This window comes from Limanda limanda, chromosome 14, assembly GCF_963576545.1.
Source record: "Limanda limanda chromosome 14, fLimLim1.1, whole genome shotgun sequence".
Taxonomy (NCBI): domain Eukaryota; kingdom Metazoa; phylum Chordata; class Actinopteri; order Pleuronectiformes; family Pleuronectidae; genus Limanda; species Limanda limanda.
In genome coordinates, this window is record NC_083649.1 from 11,216,475 (window position 1) to 11,229,053 (window position 12,579).

General features: G+C 39.2%; 1 long non-coding RNA gene across 1 annotated transcript; it reads left to right on the plus strand.

The window, feature by feature from the left end:
• Nucleotides 1-633: 633 nt before the first annotated feature.
• Nucleotides 634-10,824, plus strand: LOC133019348 (uncharacterized). Its single transcript, XR_009682873.1, has 4 exons — nt 634-826; nt 2,694-2,858; nt 3,855-4,038; nt 10,027-10,824. It is a non-coding gene; the product is annotated as an uncharacterized LOC133019348 (long non-coding RNA).
• The last annotated feature ends 1,755 nt before the right edge of the window (nt 10,825-12,579 follow it).

Sequence of the window (12,579 nt, forward strand, 5' to 3'; positions counted from 1 at the left end):
TTCTGTCCTAACATGTAAGACTTTGAAGTCTAATACTTAAATCTAACAGTAATTTAGGTCAGATATGTTTTTTCTACATTTTTAATATAAAATATCTTAAAGTTACACCTGCTCCATCCTCAAAACATTAAAACATTGTAGTTTTATTAAACCGGAAAAAGTCACCAAAGTAAGTGAAGTTTTTAATTTCACTCTGCAATACCAACCAGTGCAGAAGGTTATTCAATTTTAAAATCTGATTGAAGCCCTTGTGTTTCAAAGAGGATTTGAGACATTGAAAGTGGATGATTGTAAATGAATTACTCACAAGTCGTCAGATTGGTCTAGTATGTCTAATCTGGGCTGAGTGTCGGTGTAGAGCTGACTGCCGTAGGCCTCTCTGTTCAGGACGAGCACCAGGATGCAGATCACCATAGGAAGCCCTGGAGGAAGAGTGTACAACATCACAGCCTGAGGAACCATATCCATTACAATTATCTGCTTTCACTTAGCATCAAAAGTACAAACAGCTGATCCCACAACTCACCCCATCCCACGGCACAGAACTTGAGGATGTACGAGGGCACGTAGACGTTGAAGACTTTGACGAGGGCGAAGTACATGTTGACGGCTTCTAACCCCATCCAGGTGAATGAGGCCAGGAGGAAGTAGTGCAGCGCGGCGGCTGCAGTGACACAGAGGGCACGCAGACCCCAAGAGGACAACCAGGAGTTGACCAGGAACACCAGGTTCAAGCCCAGCAGCGCCAGGCAGAGGTTGATAAGGATCTGAGATGGGTAGTCTCGACGAAGCTTCCTGAGGCAGAAACACAGGCGGACCATGAAAGGTAAAACCCAGACAGTGTAAAATAGAGATAATCATATATTAGCCACAACAGTTTGTACCTAATTAAACCTGCAATAACAGATTTTTTAATGGCTGCAGAAATAAGTCATGAACACAACATTAATCCTGTATTTTTCCTAAGTCCAGTCAGTGAAGTCGACACTGTCGGTGTATGACAAGTGGAAAGCATCTATAAAATGCAGTTTCATAGGTTTGCAGCTATCTTGGGGGGGGTGTGGGAGGCCAGCAAACGCCTCCGGCATCGAGTTCCTATGTTAATATGTGTATAAGGAGTTGAAATGATAATAAATTCTAGGAGAGGAATATATAGTGTGAACTGTGCAGCATCCCACCAGCAGATTATCAGTTGGACACTTACTCAAAAACTGTGTAGGTGAGAACAGTGATCCCCAAGAACAGCGATGAGACTCCACAGCCGACATAGGTGATAATGGTCAGGATCTGCTCGTTAGCCGGGTCCAGTGGAGTCCGAGAGACATCCTACACACATTTAGCATGAGTGGGTTTTTACTTATTTCCCAACGTGCCACCAATAACTATCCAACGACAACCCACTTTGCAAGTGGTGTAATAAAAGCAACTGCTCCTGTCACTACGCTCAAGCACAAACCAGCATAAAGATCTTTCCTATCTCTCAGTGAAACACATAAATCTAAAATGAACTGCTCCCGAAAACAACAGTGTACAAATGAGTGACAACATAGCTCCAAGGAAAGGTTTAGTGATGCTATATTTCCCCTATTGTTAATAAATCCCAACAAAAAATCTATTAAATTCACAAACGAATATTGCTTGTGTCTAGAGAGAGATTGTATCCCTCTGTGCCAGACAGCTCTAATGTTGTCTAATAACGTTTTATTACAGTTTATTTTATATTATAGTTTGAGGCTCTGGAGCACATAAACTAATGTTCAAGTTCCCAAGTGCATGACTTATTGTTGACTTGTGTCCAAAAATGCGTGTTGTGAGGTCACAGTGTATGAGAGATCCTCATTGTACGGAGGCTCTATGATTGTTATTTACCTGTTTGCTTAATTTTGATAAATCAAGCATTGATTAGATACAGGGAGGCAGAACACAAAAATTCCCTATAGTGTATGGAGCTGAAGTTATTTGAAAATCACATACAAAACAACCACAGTCGACTCAAGTGCTGAACAGGCTCAAAAGATAAATTATCATCACATGACAATTAATAATCAACCATTATTGATTCATTGTACTGGCATTATGCTTAAATTTGAATTATTGTGTCTTTAAAATTTGTGAAGACAGGGAGAGAAAATATAAAAGAGGGCCAGGAACTACTATAGTCCAGTTAAAGATTAAGTGAATTTGTCGCACTTTGCTTCATAGGTTTTCATTTAATTTATTGTGCTTTGAACGCCCTCTGCTGGTGAATTGCTTTTACTACTTCAATTTGTCCTTTACAACCAGACTCACTGTTACCAAGAGGTTTAAATGCAGGTTTACTCTCCAGGAAACAGTAAATACAGTGGTTATATAGTTTGTACCAGGAGTACTCCGAAGTGTGTGAGATGATCACACAGACACGTTGTGTATTCGGAGCTGCTGTTGTATTTTCTGCAGCCGTAATCGTCCCAGCCTCCGTGTCCGTCTAGGCAACGAGACAAAGATTTAGAATCACGCCCTCCAACAGCATCTATTAAAATGTGAGAAAAATGATTTACACCCACCGTTTTTATTGAAGTTCCAGTAAACGCACTTTACGTCGTCGTGAACCTGTAAACGGATAAAAAGGAAATGCTTTGGTTGTTCATTTATCGGCAGAAACGTGAGAAGCTGTAGCTCTGCTCAGTGATCGACCACATTTCGTATTTTCAAAGGTCAGCTGATCCTACTGTTGTGGGTATAAGATGATGGAGCGTGACTCGGACTTCTTCATCCAGGTCTTTGATGGGGGAGCTGGTGTTGGTCACGCTGGCCGACACCACAAAGGAGTTGAGGGTCCGATCCTTTTCGCTGCTCTGAAAGTAACAGGAGGCTTGAAGGTATTTATAAAGAAGTGCTTTTTGTTGAAATGCAGCACATGTGGTATCTCGGAATAGGACTTGTACCTTGAAGAGCATGGGTAAACCGTAGAACTGAAACTGGACTCGCGGTGGGCTATGGTTCTGGTCACCTTGTGGGAAACTGTGCTGCAGGACCGGCGGCAGGGAGATGAAGGCCACCGTGCTGCTAGAGGGACACCTGTTGATAAAAATCTACAACAAGAAAACTTTATTAACTCTTTACATCTCAAGACTCCGTTGCTGCAGACACTGTGTGACACGAGTTTGAATGTTAGAAAGTTTAAATATAATAAGACTTATGATCTTCTGCCAATTTTAGGTTGATAAACATCTGCTGAATATATAGTATTATTTGTTGAATCCTATTGAGGAGCCTGTAGTCAGTGGAAGGTCGAACATTACGCAAACTTAGATGTCAGAGTCTCATTCAGATCTTAAAGTTTCAATATATCAAACAAATGTGTCTCAAATAAGACATCCAGAATATTTCCATGTACTTGAATTGTGCAAGTTATTAAAGACAGACTACCAGATGTATCCACATATCAGCTGATTTTGAGATAGTCATTTCTTAGTTTATGCCTTTTTTTCATGCAAAAATCCCACAAATTCTTCATGCTTACTTATTATAGACTTTAAAATAACAGAAAATGCAGAATTCGTTTGTTATATTCGATTGTACATTTAATATAATCAGCAGGTATAATAACAATAATTTAGTAATAATCATCACTTGCAACCCTAAAATTGTGTCTTCTCTAAATGCTAATATAAACTCTGTTTGTTTTCTCAAACTAAATTGATTTAAGTGTAAAAACATTAAAGATATAACTAGTGGCTAATTTCCAATGCCAGGAAGAATGAAAAGATTGTATTGTCTTAGTTGCCATATTCACTTAAAATAAATATATGAGCACGCTGCTTTTGTGTAACCTGACAGATTTCTGAAATCTGTTGTTTATTTACCGACCTCAGGCGTTGACCCTATGCGATCCGACAACACCCCGAAGGTCAAAGTGCCGAACTGGTCAGGATCTACGTCCACCACTGAGATGGCGATGGCTGGAGCGGCCAGTGTGTAGAAGCCCGCGTAGCCCACCATCTTGTCTCCCACCGCCTCTGTGATGTTCAGGATCCTGCAGAGGACGACAGGGACGAGGTCAGTGAACAGGAGGTCAAACTGGAAAAGTCGAGCAGGTTCCTCAGGTTGTGCTTTTGTTTCCCTTTCTTACGTGTTGGTGAAAGGAAGCAGGTCGCTGTCAGACTCCAGTATGTCAGAGATGATGTTGATCAGAGCTTGGCCGAGACATGTTGTCACCACGCTCAGGTTCACTATGTCCTCCAGCTTGTTGAGGACTGTGACCAGCTCCTGGTAGCTGAGGGTGGAGTGGTCGCGGAGTAAATCCTTGATCATCTCCACCACGTCCAGGGAATTGTCTGGAGGTAAATGATACAACTTGGGAACTTGTAGATCTGGAGATATATACTGATGGATTACACATCTGTCCTGAATTAGAGCTCGTATGGTGGGGATTGTTAAGGGCGATGATGATTCCGATATTGGAGAGTAAAACATTTCTAGTATATTGATATAAAATATAAAAAATTGGCGATGATTCTTAAGTTGCTGCTTTCAAACCCTTCAGAAAAGTAACTCAGGCTTAATATTTTACAGTTTAACCATGAACATTTTTTGTTTTATTCTATGAATACAGAGAGAACACTATCACAACCTATTGTATTGAACTGGAATTAAGAAAGTAAATATAAGAGAAATGTAAATATAAATTCACATATTTTCTGCATTTTTAATTCAGGGAAGTTTTCATACTGGTACATATCAGCTAAATTAAACGCAGATACTGGTTTATTGGTGTAAGGCTTATAGCGTCCAATTAATTTTTCTCACAATAGATTTTGCACACTTTGTTTTTTGGGCATTATGAATATGTCATTATGGATGTTTTTTAATCTTTAAAACATGCATTCATTCAACATTTTGAAACTTGCAATGACAATTAAGGAATAAGACACTGACCAACGGTGACTTGGACATGGTCCAGATCAGGGATGGTTTCCACCACTGGAGAACAGTCTTCCAGGTCGGGGGTGATCCAGTGGGTTCTGAGGCTCAGCTTACTGTCACACAAGCAGGCGGGGGGGATAGGGCCTTTTGCATTACTACCTTTTTTGTCTGAGGAAATACATCAGCTACTTTCTTAAAAAAGGATAAATAAGTCGGACATTGTATAAAAAAAAAACACGAACAGCTGTGAGGTATTTGATCCAGGAATCATTTATCACTCATCTCTTCTCATTAGTGTCAATAACCTCCAGATTAATGCTTTTACTGCACAGCTTCCACCGGCTGATGAGCAGCCATCAATAATCATCATCGCAGTGAGTCAACACACAGAGTCCTGAACACAGCGTGTGAATATGTGCCAGCGGATGTAATCAATACTCACCTCGGCCCGTGTTTCTTCATGTGTTAAATCTCTGCCGACCAGATAAGAATGTGACTGTGTGATGAAGTATTTTGGCTCAATAATAGATTTTCTAACACTTAACACCACCTGTCTACTAGTTTCAATCCACCAGGGCATTGTTCATTTTAACCAACTCCCTCTGACTGTTTCCTCACACACAGCAAACACCTCCCAGGCAAATATATTAGCATTTTTAGAGCTGCCAGAGCTCTCACCAGTGCCGGGTGGCGTTGTGCTGAAGGTTTTTGGGGCACGGCCGAGTTGCATTCTCTCCTCCTGATGTGGCCGGCCACTCAAACACGCCTTTCAGAGTCTGGACGGTTTCTGCAGTGCACTTCAAGATCACTGAGGCAGCGCCACAGATGGAGAAAGGGATGAAGACGGAGAAAATTATCCTCTTTCTTTTCTATAGAGTTTGGAATATATTTAAATTAAACAGAACTTATACCATCACTGGTAAATTGTCACTCACATATGCGGCTTATCTTTACGTCCTTGGTCTCTACAGTGATGGAGCCATTGTTATAAGGCATTAACAGCAGGTCTCGTATCTGCTTCTCCATTTCCTGTGTGTCTGAGGGCGACATCATAACCTGAACCTGGAAAACACAACTCTCTCTGCAGACAGTGAGAGAGAATATAATTAATTTACACACAAACACATTAAATTCCACACAATAACACAGAAAAGGTTTTCCAGATATTTCACGTTTGACCTTAAAACGTCAAATTTGCCTGTTGAGCACATTGTGTCTACCTCATGTAATAATTCTGTTATATTCGCTAAAATTAGATTTTAGTGAAATGGTGAAGAACTTCATGATCCATACCTGGAAACTCTGCGTTTGGACATCTGAGGAAAAAAGAACGACAATAGTGACTTTGGTTTCAGGAGGAAAAACTTTTCCATTTCTGCTTTTAAAAACTAAATAGGTTTGAATCTGTGGCATAGAAATTGGAAAATATTAATAAGTTGATGGTTGGAAAAAACCAAAGTGTCAGTCTTACAGTTTTTACAGTGCTTGTAATAATAGTATTAATTTGTTGTTAAATATAAGACATGTCACAATGAAGAGTGTGGACTTACTCTATCAGAGGGAGTGAGGTTTGACTGTGGGTCAGGATAATATCTGAAACATCAAAAATGTATATTCAAAGTTTTTTAGATATAGATCTCTGATATTTCTAGAGGTGGACAATGATCCTGTGGCTGCCAGGGTACCTTTGAGCTTTGGGGAGCAGCTGCAGGTTGAGCACTGTCATGTCGTCAGGCAGACAAGAGACGAGCTGTAAAGAGTCAGACACATTTTTATGTAAGAGAGCACCTGTTTTTGTCGGGGGAAACTCAAGATTTATGTATTTATTGTATTCAATTTTTTTTTTTTTTTTTTGTAAGTTGAAGGCTTTTAATAAACTTCACAGAAACTGCAGGTGAACCCGCTGGGGCAGACGTAGGTCTGGAATTGATGGACTTATTCCATAGAGTAATGACAGGTATCATATTAAAAAAAAAGTATACTGTTTATCTAGTCATTTTTATCTAGTAAGAAATAATTAGTATGTGATGAACTGTGACATTTACCCAAGTGGAAAGAATCTGTTTGGCGTCACAGTTTCCTGTTATAGACACGTTCACCTTTACGTCAAAATACAGCTCTGCAGAGAAGATTTGACACAAAACAAACAAGGTAAATAAACATGTTTTACGGATTCGTCACACAACGTTTTGAATATGACTGTCGATGAGGAGATTGACCGGAGATGATTGCCGGGCTTGTTGTGGCGAGGGCTTCAGTGGCCGCACTAGCCAAGGTACTTTTGGTGCCGGTGGTCTGTGGCGTGGTTGTGGTCTTAAGTGTGGTGTTCGGAGGTAAAGTTGTTGTTGTGGTCGTAGCCCTGGTGGTGGCGACTGGGACCACATCAGGGGGAATGGTGGTGTCTGTGGAGAACTTTTCTGGAAAGAGGATAAAAATACTGTTGTGAACTAGAAATTAATTTTTCTGCCATCACACACAGTTAGAACCCCGCCCTACCAACAGGTGTGGTGTGTATGGTGTCCTCCTCAGCCTGCACGTGCAGACCACTGAGGTGCTGGTAGGGGACCCGCAGATCCACATACATCTCATTTTGCACAGCTGCCACGTCCAAGCTGGGAATCACACTTATATGAACCAGACAGTTAAACCTACAGGGGGGGGACAGAGGGTTAAAGGTGGTCAATAGCGGTGGTTATTTTTCTCAAACCAAGTAAGAACAACAATGAGACATCTCACAGTTTTCATAAGTGACACCTGCACATATTGTTTTATATAATATTTTTATATTGGTTAATTTCCTGCACTCTTTAATTGTTGGCTGATTTGTTAGGATTGTAATTTAATGTTGTAGTAAAACAAAAATAAAACAATTTCTAATCTATTTTATTCTGTTCTATTCTTACTTGTAATTGTCTTATTTCTTATTTTCTTTATATATTTCTTACCTTGCTCTGCCTCACTGTAGAATCACAGTCGGATTTTGATTTATTCTTTACAGATCAGAAGAGCATGCCCAAATATGGAAATGTATTTAAGTCTAAAAAAGTGTGAATGAACTACAAAAAAATGTGTTTTACATGATTTAGATTTTACATTTGCTCGTCGATATATATTATATTGAGAGAACATCTTTTGAGCTTGAAACTGATCTTGCATCCTGTGTCTGATCTAATGCAGTGAACCACGTTACCTCTTGCTGGTAATATTGAAGGGGATCTTCTGCACCTGAAGACCAAAACACATGTTATTTCCCTGCACTGCTTTTTTTACTTCTAGAATTAAAACATGGACATGAGCACCACGTGTCAATATTTTTTATATAGATCCTTTAAATTGCATTGTTGAATTGTGATCAAGATGCATTTAAATCCCTCTGATGTTCTCTGGTGCACAATCTTAACTTTGACGTATCTGTTGATGAATTAGTTTAGTTGTTACTGAATTGACAACACACACTGAAACAGTTACATCTGCAATACTCTGGTATTACTGGTACTGGCTGATCAATATTGGCCGTGTTCATTTATCAGCCAGGCTCTGATGTGTTTCCTTACCAGCATGTTGTCATCTGATTTTTTTACAAGTCCATCCTCTGTGCTGGATCTGTGTGAGAGATCAGAGACAATGAGGGCTTGTTCATGGCCTCATCGGTTCCTTCTTTCTCTGTCATTTGCTATGAAATACAGTTGACATTCATACGAATTGTGTGTTATTTAAAGTCAAAGCTCCTCCTACCTGTTTACTTCAAACACATACACTCTGTGTAAATAGATGCTCTCCGGCAGAACGTCTCTGAGCTGCAGGGCAATAAACAGAAAACAGAGATTTACCGCCGGTGAACAAAGTCAAAATAATACTTCCAAACCAACAGCCTCTTAAATGATCAAACATTGTTTCTAATTGTACTAGGTTTAATATGCATTGAAACATGTTTTGTTCTTAATTTCTAGGATTGTATTATACTGTCAAAAATGTCCATATAATGACACCTTAACATTTAGCAAAAAACTGTAAATGTAGCTGTAAACTCTATTATTGCTGTTTTCACATCTTGAAAAAAAGTACACATATATATATATCACTACTGTTTTCATAATTAACTGCACCAGGCCCATATTCTCTAACTTTCCTTTCCAAAGTGAAAGGAATAATAATGTTCTGGTCAATTTTTTATTGTTTTATATTTTTATCTTAGTGTATGTCTTTGTAGTTTTTGTGTGTGTTTTTTACCCAGTGATGTGCGATGTCTCTGGCCGTGTAGACCTCAGTATTGAGCCCATCGTAACAGTTGATAGCAAACATCAGTCTCACTTCGTAACAAGACCACTCTGCCAAACAACCAAAGAGAACAAGACACTGTGAAGTAAACGTGAAAAACATAGAATGCAATAATGCACCATATGACAAATAAACCAGTTTTGCCTTTGATTTAAGTTAATGATTTCTCTTTTATTTAAAGAAAACAGCAGCGGCTTCTGGGAAACTCAAACATGGAGCTCTGCTGTAAAACAAAACTGGAAAAGCAGAAGTTAAAGTTGCAACGAATCAATGTCGATACAAAGACAAATGTATTGTTGAGCCACTTCTTCCAGGCCTTGTTCCTCCTGGTCATATTTCAATATAACTATGAGGAACATGTCCTTATACTGAGCTGTGTATTCAAATGGGTTCAAAAGTAAAAAATCGATGTACCTCTAGTTTTGATCTAAACTGACTTTCAGTTGATTTTATATATTTCCCTCTCTAAGTTGTAAATATGACTCTTTTACAGACGTGAATAAATATATAAAACTTGTATAGCTCAGGATCCTTTCCCTCGCTTAGCAAAGCAAACTTCATAATCAGTTGTTCTTAAAAGGTAAGTTTATTAAAACCAAGAGGTTAAGTTAAATGCTTCCATTATTGATCAGTGAATGGCTTCTATATTTACTTATCTACTTAAATCCAAATAAGATGGATGGTAAATGTTTAATGCTACAGCTCAGGGCAAAATGCAGCTGTTAATACTTTAAAACTTTTTTACTGCACCGAAGTGAATCTGCCACTAAGTGACATAGAAACACTGTGGGAGGAGATGTTGTTTCTGTGGTAAAGCTAATTTAATTTGTGTTTGACTTCCAGATGGTAGAGGACATTCTGTATCGTTCTCACCACACTGCAGGCTGGAGTCGGACAGCGTTGGTCCCATCAGAGTGTCCCAGTTGTCCCTCTCCCACTTCAACACGTCCCCGTCTGTACAGTTCACAGACGTCACCTCCTGTTGGCTGCGCTCTCGCTGCCACAGTCGAAACAGAGACACTTTTCCCACCATGCCGGTGAACGGAAGGATCTGGATTATCCCATTGTTCAGGAGGTGCGACACACCCAGAGTGAGGGTCCCATTGGGAGCCAGTTCGTGGCAGGAGGGAGGAGGTGAGGGACAGGTGTCGCTGGAGTGAGCTGAGGGAGAGGAGAAGAGAGAACGGGAGTATGATGCACTCAACTTAGCACAGAACCTGAAACAAAATGTTGAAACGAGATGAGATGTTACAACACCAAATAAAACCCACCTGCCGTCATGTCCAGCATTTGGCCATCGATGTAAAGAGCAGGCTTGTCTTTGGTGTGAGACCAGGCGAGACACAGCGAATACCACTGAGACACACTGAGTTTTATCTGAGGACTCTTCCACTCTCTCCCAAACAGCCAGACCACCAAACGGTCCGGCCGACCCCCCAAGCCCAGCTCAGCATACTGAACGTCGGGGTGACGGTACATGAAGGCGGTCCATGTTGAAGTGACCTGGACCTACATATATTTCATTACACACACAACATGATTCATGAATTGATTTTATATATTCTTTGTATATATAAGTCTATATACACATATTTATACATATTATTATTATTATATTTATTTATTATTATATATACTGTTGCTGCCATTATTACTATATACTGCTATTATATTGGTATAATTACTATCATATATAAATATATATTATGTTATATTATATACTATATATACTGTACTATTTTTATATACTGTCTAACAATAACATTACCATCATATCATCAGGACTATTACCATCATCTTGCCCCTGCACCTTATCTACCTATTTATCTTGTGTTTCTGTTTTTATTCTTTCTACCTCAATATTTTTTATTTTATTCTATTGTAATGTATTTTATTGTATTCAAATATACCGGCTGCTATGATGACTTAATTTCCCTTCGGGGATGAATAAAGTAATCTATCTATCTATCTTTAGAAAACTGACGGAAGAGTAAATGTCTCTCGTCATCGCCGTCTTTACCTCAAACTTCAGACTGAGGCAGACGGTGAGCTGCTGCAGGGGGGGGATGGAAACGTGGGGCTTCAGCTTCCAGTGGCTGAACGCCGTGTTGAAGTCCACCACCTTCCCCCAGAGACTGAGCTGAGGCACTGACACCAGGCACAGACAACTCACAGTAAATCATTAACATGAGGCACATAACGTACTGGAGGAGGTTGTGGAATGAATATTGTTATCACATCTCTCTGATGTTGCGTTTATTGTTTATTTCATCAAATATTAAAATAAAAAAATATTCATCAAACTTAGTTAAATTAAATTGTACGTATTTGAACCAAATCACAGAGACTTCCAGAGTCGTATCATAATCAAACTGAAGCCAAACATGCACATAAACAATTTTGAGCTAGTGATGTAGTTTAAGTTAAACCTTTCACAAATATTTGACAGTCAATGACAAAAATTAAGATGGATTAAAGAGAAATTTAACTGCACTGAATAAGAAAATAGTTTTTACTTTTATTCGTTTTTCTTGCCAGCGCTTTAAAGAAACATTTTTCTTGTGTATATTTGTTTTAAATATTGTGTTGGATAATTTTGATAATTTTGTTTTGATTAATTCTCGTTTAAACCGTGACTATGACCCCCCCACCTACCTCGCTCCACAGCAGACGCAGAGATTCTCAGCAGAGACAGACTCACAAATACATTCAAGAGGTTTTGAACGAAAACCATCCTGAAATCTGGAAAAAAGTTGCCATTTTTTATTCATTAGTGAATTTATTGAAGTTTTAAAATTATATACTTGTTTACACTGAAGTAACAATCTCCCTTCAATAAATTAGTTTGAGTTCTAACCTTAACATTTGCTAACTATTATTTCATCAAAATATATATATCAAAATAAGAAATGAAGAAATACTCACATGCATTAAAAAGATAATAAACTTACAAATAAATTAGAAATGTGAGGATGCCTCCTGGCCCAGCAGCAGCGATTTCTGATACTGAAGACCAGTTCTCCCAGTTACACAAACCCGCCTCTGCAAATAAAGATGGTGCCACCGTTTGTGCAGTGGAAACCAGTGTGTTGCTGCTGAGACCAGTGTGTAAATACATGTAGAGAGAGAGAGCGAGAGGGAGAGAAAATCTCATCTTACCAGTCAATCAAATTAGAGTTGAAAACCAAACTTTATTGACTCCCAAACAAAGCATAAAACTACAGGTAATTACTCTTGTCAAACATGCACTGCTCTGTGCAAACACTGCTCTCCACCTGCACGTGTAAATCACTGCTCCAGTCTCGTAAACACTGACCTTTACTGGGAAGGCTCCAGTCTCTGTTTGTAAAGCAGGGGGCAGAAAGAAATGCCATCAATATTTTCAAACAGAAAAAG